Source organism: Notamacropus eugenii, chromosome 1, assembly GCF_028372415.1.
Source record: "Notamacropus eugenii isolate mMacEug1 chromosome 1, mMacEug1.pri_v2, whole genome shotgun sequence".
NCBI classification, from domain to species: Eukaryota; Metazoa; Chordata; class Mammalia; order Diprotodontia; family Macropodidae; genus Notamacropus; species Notamacropus eugenii.
Genome location: NC_092872.1, coordinates 516525465 through 516547423, shown reverse-complemented (window position 1 = coordinate 516547423; position 21959 = coordinate 516525465). Strand labels below are relative to the sequence as shown.

The window sequence follows — 21959 nt, the reverse complement described above, 5'->3', positions numbered from 1 at the left end:
AGTCCCCTCTAATTATAGATAATTTATATTGTTTTCACTCTCTTTATTTTGCTGTAAAATGAGTTTGGGGTAAAAGGAAAAGATGTGAGATATTATAATAAGATACAATAGAGGAAGGAACACAACTAATAGTCATCATTATAAATAAGAATGAGATTAACTCATCCCTAAAATAAAGAAGGGTATCAGAATGGATTAGAAAGCAGAAACCAATAATAGGTTGTTTACAAGAAACACATTTGAAGCATAAAGATTCACACAGAGTTAAGTTGAGGGGTTAGAGTAGAATTTGTTGTGTCTCAAGCAAAACCTAAAAAGGAGGAGTGGCAGTTATTGTCTTAGACAAGACAATAGTAAAATACAGATGGAATTAAAAAAGATAAGTAAGGAAGCTATATTATTTCTAAATGCATCATAGAAAATGAAATAATATCAATACTAAACATATGCATCAAATAGCATAGCATATAAATTTTTTAAAGGAAAAGCTAACTGAAATACGGAGAGAAATAGACCACAAAAAGATAATTTCTAGAGACTTTAATATTATACCCTAATAGAGACTTAGACAAATCTAAACAAAAAAGACAAATAGGAAAGAAGTTAAAAATCTGAATAGAATCCTATAAAAGTGAGGCATAATAGACATCCAATGACTACTTAATGAGAATTATGAAGAGTATAAATACATATGAATATGTCTCAGCTTTTCATGGAATCTTTATAAAAATTATACCCATGTATGAAGGTATAAATCTTAAATGCAGAAAAATAGAGATATTAAAAATTCCTCATTGACCTCAGCACAATGAAAAATATAATAAATAACATAATTTGAGGAAAGGACTTCTTAAAGAAGGTATGGACCAAAAAACAAATAATAGGAATAATAGATAATTTTTACCAAAGAAAATAACAAAAATGAAACAACATAAAATTTGTAGAATGCAGTCAAAGTAATCTTCAGGGGAAATCTTATATTTCTAAACACGTTCATCAGCAAAAGATAGAAACAAGCGATCAATGAATGCCACTAAAAAGAAACTAGAAAATCAACAAACTAAAAACCCCAATATATACAAGCAATAGAAATTCTGAAAATAGAAATATAATGAATTTAAAACAAAAACTGAATAAATAAAGCCAGGTATTTTAAAAAGATTAATAAGCAGCTAACTCATTGGATATTTCTATTTTTGAAAAAAGAGAGAAAACCAAATTACTAATACCTAAAATGAAAAAGAAGAAATTACAAAACAGGAAGAGGAAATAACAGAAGGAAGAAGTGGAGGATTAAGGGCTAGTATTAGTTTTTCTTTTTTCCCATGGGTTATCATGCCCAAAGAATTCATCACCTAGTGGCCAACCAATTGATGATAAAGTTTTTCCATATTTTGCTAAAATGCCATTTACTAATTCTAGTCAGCATCCTCTTTCTAACATAGAGTCATACAGAAGTAGTTACCTAAGACTAGCTAGCTGGCACAATGGACAAGAGCATTGGACTTGAAGTCAGAAAGATCTGAATTTGAATCTGGTCTTAGATACTTACTCGCTGTGTGTGACCTTGGGCAAGTTACTTGATCCACTCATCTTCTGTTTCCTCATCTGCAAATGGGGATAATAATAGCACCAACTTCACAGGATTATTGTGGGGATCAAATGAGATAACATATATAACGCTCAAAGAACCACATAAATGTTAGATATTAGAGCATGGGAAAGTTAAATGACTTTCCCAGGGTCACATAGCCAGTGAAAGAATTGAACCCAAGTCTTATGGGATTTTGAGGTCAGGTCTCTACTCATTATGTCTCATTGCCTCTCAGAGGTAACATAGCCATCAATGTGTGCTAAGTTAAATTTAATTGAATCTTGACTACACTGAGTCCCCCAGAAGTTCATATGTAGGGCATGTTAGACACCAACTTGTTCCCCTTCCTCACTCTCCCTATCTTTTCTCAAAGGAAAATGTTCTACTTCCCTTGTTTCCCCTCTTCTTTTCCACTACATTCTTCTCAGTGGAAGAGGCCAGGTAACTTGCAGATTCTATTTAAACAACACAGGTGGTCAATGAAGAGCTCAGGTGTGGAAGTGCCAGATGAGCTGAGGCCAAGAGATGGCTAAGCATTATGGTAAGAGGCCAGCTGTCTATTGAACCTCTGGTGTTAGAACCACTGCTTTGATTAATTAACAGACTTCCTGGTTCCAGCATTAGAGTTTCTCTTCCTGGAAGTCTTAGGCTTACCAGGGAAGCAAAGGATAGAGCTTTTTCTGCTGTTCCCACTGCTTGACATGATCGTTTCCAGGACTATCAGGACAGGGCAGTCCTATTGTCTTCTTGAGTGAAGGGAAGAAGGAAATGGAGTTATATTTTCAGACAAAAAAAGAGGAATCTAGTTGATGAAAGAAAAAATACACTTGCAGTGCATCATTTAGGTTAGACAGAGGGTTGGGGGTGGATTTTCTGACTTGGAGGGTAGTTTGATCTTCAAACCATTACCTGGCTGAGGGTATTGACAATGTCATTTTCATCCATTCATTTAACAAATATTTATTAAGGACCAGAAGTGGGATCTCCAGTCATCCTGAGGAATGTCAGGTCTCTGGATTCAGATGGCTCTGGAGAAGTGAGGCTGGTGACCTTCACAGCCCTCCGTCACTCAAAACAAAGTCAAGTGCAAGTCATATCATCATTTCTCTATTGGCATGGTCTTCTTGGGCAATGAAGGACGAACACAATCCTGTGAGTAGATGCAGCTGGCTGAATGCTAGCTGGGTAACTCACCTTCTCCTCTCCTGTCTGCCTCCCCCTCCCCTTCCTTCTCCTCTCCAAAGGAGGGTAAACTTGGATGGCCAAAAGATGCCCAGTTGACTTGGGTTTTACTGGCTCCTTTCCTATTTCCTTCTCCTTCCCTCTCCTTCCCCTCTTCTCCCCTCCACTCCCCTCCTCTCCCCTCCCCTCCCTCCCATTCCCTCCCTTTCCCTCCCCTCCCCTCCTCTCCTCTCCTCTCTCCTGTCCCCTGTCCTGTCCTCTCCCCAAACCTTAAACCTACTGCACTCTGAAACTGAGACTCCATTGGAGTCCTGCCTGAGGGCTCCTCTGGACCCTCCTAGCTTTAGAGTCATTATCAGTAGTAACTGTAGCTGTTTCCCATCCAGCCTGAGGTCTTTCTTTTCTTGACCCCATTAAAGGGGCCATGCCCTGGCTACTTCTTAAACAGGCCTATTCAATGAATGGGCATTGCCTCACCTTAAGTGAGTACCTGAAAAGACCTTGGCCTAAAGGGCCCAAGGTCTCCCAGTGCATCCTGGGTCATCTCCAGTCATCCTGAGGAATATCTGGTCACTGGATTCAGATGGCTCTGGAGGAGAAGTGAGGCTGGTGACCTGCACAGCCCTCCCTCACTCAAAACAAAGTCAAGTGCAAGTCATGTCATCATTTCTCTGATGGCATGGTCTTCTTCAGCAATGAAGGACCAGCACAATTAAGGACCAACTGTTTGTAGGAACTCTGGGAGGAGTCCAAAGGAGTTTAAGACTTGTTCCTTGCCCTTAAGGTGTTTAACATTCTAGCTAGAAAGACAAGTCACATATGTGAAAATACAGGAAATGTCCCAAGGCAGTATATTATGAGATGCCATAAGGAAAGTATCAGCAACAAGCACTCTGAGGCTTTTTAGTACAGATTTTTATGCACAGGACAGTTCTCCAGGCCTGCCTGGGATGAAGAGCCTCACAAAGTTCTCTCCAACCTTTCTCCTCCCTTCTCTCCTCCCCCTCTTCCTCCCACTTGGAAGTGGGGCCCAAGGAAAACCATCTGTTGAGACCAATAACAATAGTGCTTTGTCTCAAAAGACTCAGGTAAAGTCTAGTTATCCTTTCCATTCAAAAATAGCTCTTCCTATCAAAAGATCGAGAAACCACGGGATGGGCCCAAGGCATAAACTTTTAGTGAGGGGCCTAAGGTATTAGAAACCTGGGTAGGGAAACCTACTTTCTCAAGGATGTTTTTGAATGAAATACAATTTTCAGTTATGCTGGAGAGAGTCTGTGAGCTCTCTCCCCCTCCCCCCACTTTCCTTTTCAGGTATAGGACAGAGTCAAAGGAAATCCTCCAAGTCACATTCTAATTATGCTGATTTTCATCCCCCTCACGTTCCTGTGTAAAGCTTTCAACTCCAGGTGCCAATGTAGGCCGAAGCCAACCTCAACTCTAACCTTAGGCTCAAAACCCGGCCTTTGACACTTACTACTCCATGACAGTGGTCAAGTGACCCAATTCAACAAACAGTTATTAGGTATGTAACTAAAGACAAGAATGAAAATAGTTTCTATCTAAAAGAAGCTTACATTCTACTGGGAGGGGGGAAAAGAAGAGGGAGGAAATGGCCAGTAAGTACCTAGATAAGTAAATACAAAATATATGCCAAGTAGATACAAAGTAATTTCTGGTGAGGCAGGAATGCATGTGGGAGGGGGCATGTATGTGTGTGTATGTATGTTTGTGTATGTGTATATGTGTGTGAGTGTGTGTATGTGTGTTGAGTTGTGTCCTGAATGAAGTTAGAGATGCCAAGAGGTAAGGAGGGGGAGTGGGACAGTGTTCTAAGTATAATTAGTGGCTGATAGCTCCCTTTCACTCCCACCAAAAACCCTCCCAAAACCAAGAAACTCTGATCTCACATGAAAGGGAACATTTATTCAACACCTGCTATGTGCTTGGAGCAGCTAGTGGCTCAGTGGACAGAGCACTGGGCCTGAAATGGCACTTCCTGAGCCAGGAAGTTCAAATCCTCAGTTCAAATCCAGCCTCACATACTCACTAGCTGTGTGACCCCCAGCAAGTCACTTAACCCTGTTTGTCTCAGTTTCCTCATCCCATATGATCCATGGGGTCATGAAGAGTCAAACAAGACTGAACAACATGTGCTAGGCCTGTACTAAGTACTTTACAAACATTACCCCATTTAATCTTTGCAAAAATCCTGTGAGGTAGGTGCTATTACTATCCCTTTTTCATATTTGAGAAAACTGAGGGAGACAGAGATTAAGTGACTTGCCCAGGGTCACACAGCTATTATCTGAGGCTGGATTTGAACTTAGGTCTTCCTGACTCCAGGCCCAACACTCTATCCACTGTACCATCTAGCTACTTCATGGCATAGTTCTCCTGCTGGGGACTGACTTGAGGGTTATTTTCCTTCTGACTGATTGTACTTTTAACTGGAATTTACTCTAGAGAACCTCCAAATACAACTTAGGAATAGCTCATGTCTAGAATGTGAATAATAGGGTCCCTGCCTCCTTTATAAGCATGGAAATTAAGAAATGCAGATTATGTATGAGGAAGCCTTTATTTAGACCTCTAGAAAGATTTAAAAGGTGCAAATGATTAAGAGTCCATAAACAGATATACAAAGACATAAAAGTCTATGAGCTATCCTCAGAAGGAGATTAAGCTTCTAAGCAGCCAAGACTCAGAGTATCCCCTATTTAGATTTCTCCCAGAAAAAAAAAAATGTATATTTTACTAGATAAGCAACCCCCTTCCCATAGGATCTGTGTGCCATCCAACTAACTCACTATAATGGGTGCTGATGGTGATATTGCTAAAAAGGTACAAATCTGGTTTTCCTAAGACAATGAATTGCTTTTGAGTCACATCTGCTTCTTTGTGACCCCATGTGGAGTTTTCTTGGTAGAGATACTGGTTTCCTCCTCTAGATAATTTTACAGATGAGGCAACTAAGGCAAACAGGGTTAAGTGATTTATCCAGGGTCACGTAGCCAGGAAGTATCTGAATTCACAAAGATGAGTCTCCCTGACTTTAGGCCCAGCATTCTATGAAGTGCACCACCTAGCTGCCTCCCTAAGTCATGAGAATCATATGGATGAGGTTCTTCTTTTTCTAAGAGGCAATGCTACTCAGGAACCCCTGCTTATGCCTCCTTTCTCTAGAAGGTCTGATGCCTACACTCCCCACTTGGTTATGTTGGACTTGAGGTACTCCTTCAACATTATATTGCCTTCCTTCTCTGCCTAGAAGGGTAGATTCTGGAATTATGCTGCTTCTGATAGTAAAATATCACCACATTCCCACCCCCTTCCTCTACATAAGAGTTTATGGTTTGAGAACACTTCTTTGTGTACTCTAGTCCAGTGGTCATGAGCCATATGCTTCTGAAAAACAGAGATTGTTGCTGCTGCTGCTGCTGCCATCTCTAGGAAATCTCATTCTCATAACTCAAGCTGCAGAAGGTAACATCATGAAATTCCTAGGAGTTTTATCCAGAGCTAGCCATTATCAACCTCTGAGAGGAGAAGAATTCATATATATCCCTCTTCACTGGCCACTCTGCTATGTATGATCTTTACCCTACTCTACCCCATATGTAAATATCTACCCTGATGCACCCTGGTCTGTCATTTGAATTGGGAATAGGCAAGAGAGCCAAACATGATCAAACAATTACTCTCTCGTAAGTTGACATGGGTTGAGAATGACTTCTAGAGCAAGAGTTCAAGTCCCAGGCAGCCAATCACCTTAAGGTCAGTCTAAGGCAATGGAAACCAATCAGGCCTTGTCAACTGTCCTTCTTAACAAAAAGGATGTATCCATACCACAGGAAGAATCTAAGCTCATAGTGAGTGAGAAAGCCCCTGATCAATACTCACTTAAACAGGTATGGAGACTGTGTCTCTACCTCTGCTATAAAATATGCAATAATAACATTTGTGCTGCTTGCTTCATATAGTTTTTGTTATAAAGAAAAGCCACTTAAAACACAATAGAAACCAGAGTTATTTTCATTATTATTTACTTTATGTAGCCCACATTAACATATCATGGGTAATCTCTGCCAGAGATCAGTGGCTAGTACTATGTCTTCATAGTTCTATGGCTTATGGGCCATGAATGTACAGATTGAATCCAAGACAGCCACTGACACAATGGATTATACATGAGCTGGGCCTGAGGTAGAAAGAGTTCTGGACTACTTACTAATCAAGAGATTTAGGTCCAAGCCAGAACTCAACGATTAGCTGTGTGACCTTCAGCAAATTGTTTCCCCTCTCTGGGACAAAATCCTTATCTGAAAAGTTATAAGGTTGTAATTGACAAATGGTCAAAAGATATGAACAGGTAGTTTTGGAGGAAAGAAATCCAAGCTAACAGCAGCCATATAAAAAAATGCTCCAAGTCGTAATAATTAGAGAAATGCAAATTAAAGTAACTCTGAGGTTTCGTCTCACACTCTGGTTTGGAAAAGATGACCAAAAAAGGAAAATAGCAAATGTAGGCAGGGCTGCAAGAAAATAGAAACACTGATGCACTGTTGGTGGACCTGAGAATTGGCCTACCTTTTAGAGCTGTGTCCCAGAAATCACTACACTGCCCATACTTTTTTGGGCCATTAATACCAGTACAAGGCATTTACTCCAAAGAGATAAAAGAAAAAGGAAACGGACTCATATGGACCAAAATATTTATAGTAGTTCTTTTTGTGGTATCAAAGAATTGGAAACTGGGAGGGTGTTCGTCAATTGTGGAATGGCTGAACAAGTTGTGGTATGCAAATACAATGGGATAATGTGCACTAAGAAATAATGAAAGAGATGATACTCAGGAATGCTGGAGGAACTAATGAAGTGATGGGAGCAGAATCAAAAGAACAGTTAATACAATAACGTGGTAAAGACAAACAGCCTTGAAAGACACAAGTGCTCTGATCAACGTAGTGTCCAAACATGATTTCAGAGCATAGGGATGAGAAGCCGTGCCACCCACCTCCTGACAGAGAGGTAACGAACTCAAGATGCAGAATGAGACGTACATTTTTGGACGTGGCCAACACAGGAATTTCTTTTCTGCCTGACTATGCATATTTGTTTCAAAGATTTTGTTTTGATTTCCCCTTTCCTCTGTAGGAAGGAGAGAAAATTAATGCTTATTAATTGAAAAAAAAGTTAAATTCTAGAAATCAAATTAAGAGATCGGATTATATAAACATCTAGCTCAAAAGCTGTGAATTACTCAAACTCTGTCTTCAGCATCTCTTCATTTTCCCTTTCTCCTTCTTGCTTCTTTTCAAAGCTCACTTCCAGAGCCCACTTCCCTCACTTAAAGGAAGACTCAGGACCATAACCGCCCAAATACAACCAAGGTGTCTTTTTCAGGAAAGCTGTCAAACTGATGACTTAATGCTCTTAGAAAGGGGCAATTATTTGACTTCCTTCTTCCCAGGGCTTCACATGCCCTAACCTGAACTTACTTACCCAGAGTCCTCTATGTGCATCTCCCTCCTGGCACTTTAAATAGGCAGGAGCCCACCATGTATCTGTGTACACAAAACAAACCCACAGAAGACACCGAGGTCACACTCTGCAAAAAACAAACAGGAACACTTCCGAGTGAGTCCACAAATCAGGTAGGAGTGAGATTGTGCTCCAGGTAAAATTTTCACAAGCAAAATGCTGACTGCATAAAGGATCATTCGATAAATATTTACCAGGCCCAGAGAATCTAAGAGGCATACTAGCAAATATAAAATCTCTCCAAGACAAAGTGGGAGCGGCCATTGAAACAGAAGACAAAAAGTACCTGAAGGTCATAGAAATGTAGCATTGAAGGCTAGAAGGGAGCTAAGAGTATAATACTCTAAATTTATAGGCTGGAAAACTGAAGGCCGGAAGGAGAAAGTGACAGGTCACATGGTCTAATCCCTTTCACTTGGATTACTGCTTCTGGGTTCCAACGCTTGTGTCAAGACCTTTAGACTGTAGTTCTCCCTATGCAGAGATGCTCAAGGGAGCAGTAAAGGTTCAGAAGACTGGTCAAGGATGCAGCTATCACTGAGTGTATCAAAAGACACAGTGATATCAATTCACTGGGATTCAAAAAACATTTATTAATGCATAAGGCACTGAACTAGGAACTGGGGATACAAAGACAAAAAAGAACCAGTCCCTGCCTTCAAGTAACTTATAATTAACTAAAAGAGGATGGTGGTGGGTAAAGTTACCATGAGAAACCAGATGAGTAAATATAAGATAATTTGAGGAAGAATACTACTGATTAATAGTGGAAGGCATTGTATTTTATCATTCATTCTTGAAGAGACCAATGACATCACAAGAGTGATGTCTTGACATGGCATGAATTGGATTTAAGGGAGGCAGAGCTGTGCAAAGAAGTCAGCCTCACTTAGAGATGGCTTAATGGGGAGATGACATCTGAGCAAGTGCTGGGTCCCTTCCCATCTATAACTCTACATTTTATGTTCTATATTCTACTGCCCTTTGGTCTTTTTTCTAGCATCCTCTATAATTCCATTTGGTGGAAGGGCCCAGGTTGGCCAGACTTAATTCCCCACCAGGTTCTGCTCCTAACATTCAAGACTTCAAAATCATAGTTTAGCTGCTGTTTTATCTTGGAACTTCCCTCAACACCTGAGACCTCCTCACCCTAGAACATCCACCTATCCCTCTGTCAGGCTGGACTCTTCCTTCCATTAGTGACTTCTCCTGGAGCTTCCATTTTGTGGAAGCAATCAGGTCAGCTAGCTTTCATTCCCCTCTTGGCTCTGCTCTTGACTTTCTGGACTTCACCACCATGAGCCTACATTGGGTACCTTCATTCCCTTCCTCAACCTCCCTTCCTTTTCAATTCCCTTTTGTGTATTTACTTCCTCCATCAGAATGTTTAGCATAGTATCTGGCACATAGTAAATACTTAATAAATACTTATTTTATCCCTCACTCCTCTTTCTCTCCCTCCCTTCTCTTTCTTCTTTCCTCCCTCCCAGCCTCTCTCCCTTCCCTCCTTCCTCCCTCCCTCCTTTGTTCCTTCCTCCCTCCCTCCCTTCCTTCTTTCCTTCCTTCCCTTCCTTCTTTCTTTCCTCCCTCCCTCCCCTCTTTCCTTCTTCTTTACCTACCTTCCTTCCTTCCTTGGATTTAAGAGATAAAGATGAGAAGGGAATACATTCCAGGTGTGGCCAACAGACTCTGTGGGAGCTAGAAAGTTGAGTTCAGAAACAGCCAGTACTCGTCTGGTTTGAACACAAAGTCTATGAAGGAAAACAATATGAAATAAGACAGGAAATGTCAGTTTATATTTTTTTATCATCGAGGGACTTTCTGACAGTATTTGAGTAGGAGACTGACATGACCTGCACCTTTCACTATTTTGCAGATGTACGGAGGACAGATTAGAGAGGGAAAGATCAATTAGGAGACTATGACAGCAGTCCAGGTAACAGATGATTGGGGTCTAAATTAAGGTGGTGGCCTTCTGAATGGAGCAAAAAGGCTAGATGAACATAGGGCTCTCTATATGCCTATCGTTCCTGATAATTCACACTCTAGTCTAGCCCAGCTCACAGAACTTACTCAAAAATGCAAAGAAAAGGGAACAGGGACATAGACATTACAAAGAAAGCCAGTCAGGTAACTAGCCACCCTAGAGCATTACTGTTCAGTTACAATGAAGTGTCACTTAGTTCCTAGGAATATAATCAGCCCAATGTAGCCGCAGTATAAGAACCAATTTAGGGATGGCTGCCCAGATACTTGGATTTCCCCTTGCTTTTATTTATTGTCTGCAAGTAGCCTCAGAGTGGGGACAAGGGTAACTCCTATGCTAGGCTATTGGCACCCTTCTGCCATCATTCCTCAATTTAACTGCCTTCCTGATTGTGGAAACTTGACCAACCTATGACCTTGAATTGAAGATTTCTGGAGGCCCTGACTGCATCCTCTGCCCAATTACTAGCCATGAATTTGTGGCCTCCACCCAAAGTAGATCAGCTCAAAGGCAGATGAACAGTAACATCATGTGCTTAGCGTAGCGACTGGCACGAAGGGGTGCTTATTCCCTTCCCTTCTTTAGCCCCTCCTGTATGAAAAAGGAAAACAATATAGGACATTTTAAATCATCTACTCTTGTGTAGTACTGTGTTAGGTTGGATTCAATTTAATAAACATTTGTTAAGTGCCAGGCACTGTGATAAGTGCTGGGGGATAAAAAAGAGGCCAAGATAGTCCCTGCCCTCAAGGAGTATATAATCAAATGTGGGAGTATCAATATACAGACAAATACATGTTAGTTATTTTTTCTTTATCCTGTATATATACAAAACAGACATGTATATACAAAACAGGCTATCTGCAGGATAAAGAGGAAATAACTAACAGAGGGAAGGCACTGGAATTAAGAAAGATTGGAGAAAGCTTTCTGTAGGAAGGAGGATTTAAAGCTTTCTGTAGGAAGGAGGATTTTAACTGGGATATAAAGGAAGTCAGGGAGGTCCATAGTCAAGAGTGGAGGAAGGAGAGCACTCTGGACAGGGGGAAAGCCAGAGAGAATGCCTGGAGCCGAGAGATGGGGTATCTTGTTTGTGGAACAGCTAGGAGGACCGTGTTAGGTACGGAGGATCATGCAACATTTAGAGAAGACAAGGTTCCTGTCCCATCAAATGTGAGACTAGTCAAGGGATAAGATACTTGAACAGATAGCTGTAATAATTCAGAATATAGAGCATAGAGTTGGTTCTGGTCCTTCTTTCTGGGAAGAAATAACTACCACAGATAGAGGTGAACCTCACTTTACACAGGTGCTGAACAGTTGTATATAAAAAGAAGCCTCCAACTTGAGATACTGGAATTGCCATTGGCTTCTTATACTTTTACTACTTAGGAGAAGGGATGGGAACTGGAGAATGGGCTTTTGCGGGTGAGAGGAGCATTATAAAAGCAGAGAAACTAAAAACTTATGTTTGTAAGTAAATTAGAGGAGAATCACTGGATTTTTACAGCTGTAAGAGATCTTAGAATATAGGAGAACTGAAATGATTTGTCCAAGGTCATAGTAAAGAAGTAGCAGAACCAGATGTGGACCTAGGTCCTCTAACTCCAAATCCAGTGTTCTTGCTATTAAATTATGTTGCCTGAGAGATCTTGGTTCTTGCAAATCTTGGCAGATCTTGAGAGATTACTTTTCTTCCCTGGACCTGAGTTTCATCATCAGTAAAATCAGATTAGACTTCTTCAGTAGTTCTCAATATCTTTTGTTCCATGAGCCTCTTTTAACAATAACAGAAAAAAGTGCCATGAACCCCCAGGGTTATTTAATATAATGCTCATAATATTTGTTTATATTAACTTATTGAATATAATAATTATGATAACTTTGACCTAAAAATCTGCAAATTAAAAGTTACAAAATACAATTATAAAACATAAAATTCTATTCTACTTATAATTTTGAAAACTTTCAGCAGGAGAACTTGTAAAATTCTCCTACCATTTGCCACTGCATATTGCGAGCAAGTGTTTTCACTTTATTGTTTTAAATCAAAATACAGAACTAATCTCTAATGCTTCAAAAAATATATGCTTGTTGTCACAGAGGAAAAATATACTATAGTTGGGCAATGATTTACTACTTAAGGCACCACTAAGGAATTTTTAGATTCAAGAACAATTAAATGAGTAGCAGTGGGCTAGATAGATGAAGTATCTATTAAGTACCTGGGGCCATCTCCAGTCCTCCTGGTTTATTTCTTTCCACTGGAGCCAGATGGCTCTGGAGGAGAAAGCGAGTCTTTCACAGCCCTCCTTCATGTCAATGGAATTCACTTGCAAGTTGTGGCATCAACCTCCCAATGCCATGGTCCTCTTCAAGAACAAAGGACAAACCACAATTAAGCACCTACTGTGTGCTAGGCACAGAGTGTCTGGCACTCTGCTAGGTGTTGGATATATAGAAACAAAGAAACAAAAAAGTCCCTGCCCTCAGAGAACTTATATTCTAGATCATTTTCAGGATTCTTTCCAGTTCCGACAGTCTACAACCATGATTCTAGCCTATTTAAAGGAAGATCCTCGTAAGTGAATCATTTGGCAAAAATGGAAAATCCTTTTGAAACAGAACTAAAATCAATTAATATTGTGTTTTATAAACTTGAATTTTAGTGCGGGGGAACATCACTACTTGTAAAAATTGCTTTAACATCCCCTTGTACTATCAACCAACTTATCTGTTACTTAATGGATTGATTTCTAGTATTTCCATGCATATTTTATTAATTTGCACACTCTCTCTTGGAAGGAACTACATAGATTTCATTTATCTTTGCATCTATCCCCATGTACAGAATAGCTCTGCACAAAGTATGTATTTAATGAATGCTAATAATTGTTCACATTCCTATAGCATGTAACAGTTTACAAAGCACTTTCCTCACAATACTGTGAGATAGAGAGTACAAAGTGTGTGTGTGTGTGTGTGTGTGTGTGTGTGTATGTATGTGTGTATTGAGGGAGATGCAGTTTGAGGAAGAAGATTGGAAGTAATAATAACTGACATTTTTATAGCATTTTAAGGTTTGAAAGATTTTCACATAGATTAATTTGAGCCTCACGATAACCCTATGAGGTAGGTAAGACAAATTTTATTATTGTCATTTTACACATGAGGAAAGTGAGGCTCAGACATGTTAAGGACTTTAAGCCTAGCACTTCTTGACTCCAAATCCAGTATGCTTTCTGCTCCGGCTGGGAATAGCAGGCATGTGTGTTGTTTTTAATATAATCTTCAGAATAACCCTGATCCAGTGATTTTTCTTTTTTTGGAGGTCAATGCAAATACTACATCTTAGAGGTTCCAGGTTTCCAGGTATCTATAAAATCATGTTTTTCTCTGGGAATCCTTTGCGTGTCTGTGTGTTTTAGAACTTTCTTTGATGATCCTTCTTGTCATACAGAGGAAACAAATCTTAACAAAAAGCTGGACTTGGGCTCTATAAAGTACAGCAAAGAAAGTGGGGGAGAAAGTTTGAACACAGATCAGGGTACAGCAAGAAGCCATTTTGTCCAGAAGGAAATTTATTGACTAGGCATTAAATACTATCCCCTCCACACCCTTTGTGGGCTGATACTTTTACACTAAATTTAAAGTCAGGGGACCTCAGTTCAAACAATAGTTCCATTACTACTAGCTGCATGACTTTAGTTAAAACACTAGCCATCTCTGAGTTTCTTTCCTCACCTATAAAAGGAGAGGTTTGGACTAGTCACTAAATGGTCTCTGAGATTCCTTCCAGTTTCGAATCCTATGACCATATGACTAGATACAAATCAGAGACAGCCATCCATAAGGCATGGCTCCTGGAGCCATGGGGCCTGTCATACCTGACTCTAAAGTTCTAGCCACTCATGTGTACCCTGACTGTGGAGTACCAGAGGATAAGCAATGGGCTCTGAAAAGGTCAATTCTTTGACCTTTATAGAGGAGTTTGAGTAGCAAACAGAAAAAATTATCTAGAAAGCAACTGGGTCATTTATTCTCTGAATTCAAGAGGTGATATTAACTCATTCCTGGTATTTTTTTAATATGTTAAATATTTTACCATTGTAGGTAATTTGCTCTTAGCCATGAGGCAGTTCGGGCCAGGAAGCTAGGTCCAAGGACCTAGGCTTGATTCTCCATTGGCATTTACTATCTGTGTGACCTAGAAAAACTTATTTGACCTTGGACTCAGTTCTTTTTCCCTTTCTGAAGACTGTCCTTCCTGTGGATTCAACATGGTGCAGCCCAAACAATGATCTCTGCTAACCTACCAGATGGCATTGCCTTCAGCATTTGGCTTGATTTAGTTAAACACCCTGGCTTGTCTGATTATTGGAAAAATGAGGGCCAAAGAGCTTCCAGATTCCTGCTTATCCAGCTGCTAATGGGAACAGTCCTCTAGCCAGAAGAGGGCACCTGAGTTATCCCAAAGCTGACAGCACCAAACACTGCACTGCTGGGGGATCTATAATTACCAAATTTGTAAGAGAATTGAGGCTTACAGCATAATGTCATTTCATCATATTTGCTCAAATGTCATACTTTTCAGAATCACAGAACTGTAAAATTTGTAATCTTCTAGTTCTAGGAGCCGGGAAAGACTTTATTAAAGTGCTGGACCTGGAGTCAAGAAGACCTGAGTTTAGATCCAGTCCCAGACACTTATCAGATGTATGACTGGACAAGTCACTTACACTGTCTGCTTCAGTTTCCTCTTTTGTAAAAATGGAGATAGTAATTGCACTTACTTACCAAGGTTGTTTGAGGAGAAGATGAAATAATTGTAAAGCACTTAACAAACCTTACAGTGTTACCTATTATAATTTGTTATTACTCAATACTCCCATTTGTCAGACATGAAAACAGAGGCCCAGAAAGCAACTAACCAGCCTAAGGCCCTAAAAGTGCTCAGTAGAAGATCCAAGAATGTCAGAGCTAAAATGACCCTCAGAATATATCTAGTCTGACTCTGACTAGCAGGAATAACCTGTACAGCAGGGGTGTCCAATCTATGACCAGCATACCTACTATGGGCACTGCTGCCTACTCACCTGGACTATTGTAATCTCATCCTAACTGGTCTCCCAACCTGTTTCTCTCTTCTCCAATCTATCCTCCATGTCACTGCCAAAGTGATTTTCCTAAGATCTACTCTGATCTTGGCAAATTCCTTTCTCATTCACTTCCAGTGGCTCCCTATTACCTATGAGATCAAATATAAAATCTTTTGCTAGGTTTTTTTTTTTTACTCACCTCCACATACTCTCATGATTCAGCTTGACTCGTCTTCCTGCTTCTCCTTATATGGGATAACACTCCATCTCCCAATGCCTTTCTTTTCAGTGGCTGCCTCCTCTATCTGACATGCTCTCCCTCCTCTCCTCCTCCTCTTAGCTTCCTTGAAGATTCAGGTCAAGCCTCACCTACTGCAGGAGGCCTTTCCCATGCTACTCCCCACCCCATCAGGGCCCTTCCTCTGAAAATTTTTTTATTTATACATATCATGTGTGTATATATACGTTTCTATATCTCACATGTTATATATGTATGCATATATCATGTATGTATAAGCAACATATGTATATGTGTGTATAATGTATGTGTATGTCTTGTATGCATAAGTATAGATGTAATGTGTGTATATGTCTTACATGCATATATTATTATGCTAATTTATATTTCTATAGTACTTAAAGATATGCAAAGGGTCCCTCTTCCTCCAACATTGTGAAGTAAAGATCTCAAGTATAATTACCTTCTCTTTGCAGATGAAGTTCAGGGAGTTTCCATGGCATGAGTCTAAACAAGCCTGTTTTGTTGCATGTGTATAATGTTTTATATCAATATCTATAAATTTACATATATAAATATGCATATACATGTACGTATATGTAGATATATACATACATATGTGCGCATATATAGGCATATATGTAATAGACAGATAGATAGGTAGATAGATAGATAGATAGACAGATGGATGGATGGATGGATGGATGGATGGATGGATGGATGGATGGATGGATGGGAGATGATAGATAGGAATTGCTGTGGTTATTTGTCCTTTCTGGAAGAGGGCCATGACATCAGGAAGGTGATGTTATGACATGCCAAATTGGATTTAAGTGAGGAACCTGTGCAAAGTCACCAGCCTCACTTTCTCCTCTGGAGTCAGATATCTGGGTCTAGTGGCAAGATATAGATCAGGAAGACAGGAGATGGCCCCTCATATGTAGATATGTACACATACCAAAATACATAATGTATTTATTTGTTTTCTGGCTCCTCCGATAGAGAGTGAGCTTTCTGAGGGCAGGGACCACGTTGTGGCCTTTGCATTCTCAGCACTTAGAGCACTGGTACCTGGCATATAATGCATACTTAATAATACTTAATAAGTCCTTTCCGACTGTCTGACTGATCTGTGGCCATCTTCTCACCCCCAATCCCACCCACCCTGGAAGCTGTTCCAGTAATGACTCCTGGCCATCCAGGTGTGAAATGACACACCACTGACTCAGACACCCGGTACATACTTCAAGTTCACCTAATACCTATTCTTTACCACAGCTCACATGCACAGACTCCCAGGTTCATTCAGATATAATAGTGCTTAGTTATGGAATCACAGGTAGTTATTCTGGGAAGGAACCTCAAAAATCATCCTGGTGTTGTGAGAAAACTGCTAGCTATGGAATCAGGAAGCCTGGGTTTGAATTTTGGCCATAATGTTTAGGTTGTGTGACCTTGGGCAAGTCAGAGGATCTTAAGATTTTGAGTCATTTAGGTCATCTGGTCCAACCTCCTCATGTAACAACATGAGGCAACCTCCTCAGGTTGTCAACTTGTGTTGACAAGTGACAAGTGGCAAAGCTGGGATTTGAATCTATATCTTCTGACTCTAAATCCAGTGCTTTTTCTATTGCCCCATCCTGGGACTTTGGAGAAAATGCTTAAGGACACATTACTTCATGTAACAACAACAAAACAGATTTGCTTAGAATCATTCTATGAAATCTCCTAAATCCTTGTCCGCAAAAAGAAGATAATTATACTGGTACTCCCAACTTCATAATATTGGCGGGGAGGGAGGAATCCTTCGCAAACCTTAAAGACTACACAAAGGGGCAGATAGGTAGCACAGTGGGTAGAGTACCAGGCCTGGAGTAAGGAAGATCTGAGTTCAAATAGGGCCTCAGACTGTTACTAGCTGTATGACCCTGGGTAAGTCATTTAACTTTGTTTGCCTCCGTTTCCTCATCTGTAAAATGAACTGAAGAAGGAAGTGAGAAATCATTCCAGTATCTTTGCCAAGAAAATCCCAATTGGAGTCACCAAGAGTCAGGCAGGACTAAGTGAATTCAATAATAACAGGCACCATATAGAAAGGTAAATCATCATCATCATCATCATCATCTTATCTGTCTATCCCCTTTAACTTTTCAAGGAAAATTTGCATACTGGGCCATTTCCAGTGATCCTGATGAATATCAGACCACTGGACCCAGATGGCTCTGGAGGAGGAGGTGAGGCTGGTGATCTTGCACCGCCTTCCCTCATTCAAATCAAAGTCAACTGCAAGTCATGTCATCATCGCGATGTCATGGTCCTCTTTGAGAACAAAGAACAAACACAAACAACAACACAAGGAAGGAATGCTTGCAGAGTGAGGGGAAGTTACTCTAGGATGATTTTATCAGGGGATCATCAATTAGCTAAAATTATCAATTGTGTGTGTTCATCCTTCATTTTCAAAGAAGACCACGCCATCAGAGAAATGATGCCATGACTTGCACTTGACTTTGTTTTGAGGGAGGGCTGTGCAGGTCACCAGCCTTACTTTCTCCTCTTGAACCATCTGGATCCAGTGACCAGATATTCATCAGGCTGACTGGAGGTGGCCCAGGATGCACTGGGAGACCTTGGTTTTTTAGGCTAAGGCTTTTTCAGGTACTCATTTAGGGTGAGCTAACACCCATTCTTCAACATGAATATGGATGTCCCTTTGAGCAAGATAATCCCCCAAATCATTAACCTCCTCAACACCCATACCCTTCATCTTCACTCCACTTCATATATACATACAGGAAGGGCCAATCGAATGTGTTAAATCTCCTTGATTCTGAACTTCCAACTTCCTATTTTCTTTCTTTTTTTGTTTGTTTTTTTAAGGCAATCAAGGTTAAGTGACTTGCCCAGGGTCACACAACTAGTAACTGTCTGAGGCCAGATTTTAATTCAAGTCCTCCTGACTCCAGGGCTGGTGCTCTATCCACTGTGCAACCTAGCTGCACTCACCCCACTCCCAACTTCCTATTTCAGTCAGACTCCTATCTTTACATTTCTTCCTGAGTAATTCCTTTCATATCTAGTCTTTGTCCTCACCCTGACTTGTTGTCCTTTCTCTACCACTACCACCACCAACTCCATCCTTATCCTCTCAATTCAGCATCCTGACCTCAATATATAACAGGAAATCTATCTGGGCAATAGGTCAGTAGTAGGATGAGTAAATAGGAGTGGTTGAACAGCCCATCTCTTCAACAATGCTGCACTTACATAGGTATATGTTGTCTCTGTGATAGGATATAAATTCCCTGAAATCAGGGATTTTCATTTTTGTCTTTGTATAGACCCAGTGCCTAGCACATAGTAGGTGCTTAATGTTAGATGTTAAGTGAGTGTTGTTGCAGAAGTTGTGGAATAGTCCCTAAGTATGGAAAGTATTACTGAAAATCAGTCAGGAAGAATAAAAGGATTGTTCATGCAGCAGTGAGTGCCCTCCATCAGCGTAAGCACATAGGATTTGATAACATAAGCTTGTAGGAGACCTAGTGAGTATTTTCCCATGATGTTTCACAGCAATATTCAGTAGCTGATGAGTATAAATAGAGAAGGATGGTAGACCTTACATGTTGGTTTTGGCATCATATGGTCAATGAAAGAACAAGAAGACAAGTGATTTGAGATCAGATGGTATACAGTTGAAGTGGTCAAACTTGGAGTTGAATTATTCAGTCAACTAGCATATATTTGCCTTGTGCTAGGCAATGTGATGAAAAGAAGTATCAGTTAGCTAGAATATGATCAGAGGATCCTCAAAATAGCTAAAAGCTAATTTGGAGATTATAAAAGGAATTGTTTTATGAAGTTTGGATTCAGTCAAAGGACTGCACTTAAAGACCTAGAGGGCCACATATAGCCTCAAGGCCACAAAATTCACCCCTGAATTTTAACCCACTCCTTTTGTAGAAAAAGATCTAAGACCCACAGAAATTAAGTGAGTTGCCCAAGGTCACATAGCAAGAAAGTCTATGACAGAGCCCAGACTAAAAGTAGAGCAGGGGAATAGTAGTAAATGTTTAACAATGGGCTCTGGGGGTGGGTTGGGTGGAAATATAGGCAAGGCTCGCCTTTGAGATTAATCTTCACTATTAACATTTTCTCCATCACTTTCTTTTGTGGAGACAATCAACAAAGCAACAAAGAAAGCCTTGATTTGTAGCTTTTCCTGATTTCCAAGATGAAAATTCTCACACTGAAAATTTAACAATCAGTTTTCAAGCAGGTATGAGCTGGCTCCAGCACATTCCTGAGGTGGAGTCTCTTTGCCTTCCTATCCCAGTTTCCTATTCTCTACTGCCTTGGGCACTAACACTGGGCCGTCTGCCATCCCATAGTTAGAAGCCCTAACTTTCTTTGAAATATTCTTTTTATGCTTGAGAAAAGCACAGGGGTATAAAGGGGAAGGGGAAGGTTGGAAGGGAATAAACATTTATATAGCATCTCCTATGTGCCAAGTATTGTGCTAAGTGCTTTACAAATCTTAACTGAGAGGTAGGTGCTATTATTATCCCCATTTTATAGTTGAGGAAACTGAGGCATATAGAAGCTAAGTGACTTGCCCACAGTTACACAAGCAGTTACTGTTAATGAGACATTAACTATTTTCTTTTTTAAAAATCATTACATTCATAGGGAACTTGTAACAGATTACCTTCAGGTCAAAGCATATCACAGAAATCAGACTCAAAATTGGAAGAGACTTTCAGTGGTCATCTATCCTCACCCTTATATGAACAGAAATTCTCTCTTGTTCTAAAATAGATTGTTGTTGCTCAGTCATTCTTAGTCGTGTCTGACTCTTCATGACCCCATTTGAGACTTCCTTGGTAAACAAACTAGAGTACTTTGCCATTTCCTTCTCCAGTTCATTTTACAGATGAAGAAACTGAGGTAAACAGGATTAAGTGACTTGCCCAGGGTCACGCAGCTAGCAAGTGCCTGAAGGCTGGATTTGAACTTATGGAGATGAATCTTCCTGACTCCAGGCCCAACCCTCTATTCACTACACCACCTAGCTGCGCTAATAAGGATATATACACTAATTCTTTCCAAATTAGGAAGATAGAGGCTGAACCATTCCCATATACCCAATGTTTTTGGGAGGCATGACTACTAGTCCCTGAACAGGATAATTAAGCCCCTGTGTGTGCCTCTTTCTGTGTGTAGACATTAGATATCGTGGAAAGAAAAATGGATTTAGGATCAGAAAACCCCTGGGTTCAAGTAACTGCCTCTCCTACTTATTACCTGTGTGACAATGAGTAAGTTATTTCCTCTCTGTACGCTTCCATTTCCTTATTGAGGCAGTCCAATGTCAGGATCTCTGAAGTTCCTTCCAATTCCAGATCCTATAATACTGAGGCTGTGCCTACATGACCTTAGACACTTTGGCTGTGTGGGAAAATATTGCAACCCCATCTTCTGCAATTTGTGAAGAATGAATATATGCATCTATATTAGACCAAGAGTTAACTGGGAAAACAGGTGAGTCAACACCAGCATCAAACAGTGAGTGGATGGGTGTTCCCAACAGTTATTCCAGTTAATGACCAGGAGATGAAAGCTTTGATAATTTTCTAAAGGGAGGGAACCTTGACAGCTCTAGGGTTCCATTAAAAAAAAACAAAAACTCTCCAAGACTGGGGCCTGATCGCCACTTCCCGTTTCTCACTGGGTGGGTGGTGATAGAATGAGAATGGGGCCTCGGGGCCCAGACATTCACTGCTAAACCAGAGTCAGCTATCTCAAAACGAGGAGAGAAAAAGCTGGTGACCTACTGCATGCAGATGAAAGGGACCATTACAGATCTAGAGACTGAAGCTCTCATTCCTATAGACTAGTTAATGGTCCTTTAGGTGAATTAGCTTCCTGACTCCAGGCTTTCCTTAGTTTTCTCATCTGTAAAGTAGGAGTACAATCAATTTCTTCCCACTCCCTACTGCATATCTAGCAGGCAAAAATGATCATGAATCCAGAGGTTAGGTGAATTGTTATTAGTTGTGTCCTTATTTTTTGTAAATAGCTAATGCATAGTATTTTAAGGTTTACAAAGACCTTTCCATACTTGCATTGCCCCATTTCATCCTCACAATCACCCTGTGAAATAGGTGCGGATTTTATTTTTATATTTCTTGTTCTACAGATTAGGAAAGTAAGGATGGGAGAAGCGATGTAACTTGCCCAGGGAAGTGTCTGAGGTGGGATTTGAGCTCAGGTCTTCCTGACTCCAAGTCATCTGCTTCCTGGCTGCCCTTGGTCCTC

General features: G+C 40.3%; 1 pseudogene; it reads left to right on the top strand.

Annotated features, from left to right (window-relative positions):
• The window catches only part of LOC140519988 (peroxiredoxin-1 pseudogene), a 103475-nt pseudogene that overhangs the window by 55135 nt on the left and 26381 nt on the right, over positions 1 to 21959 (top strand).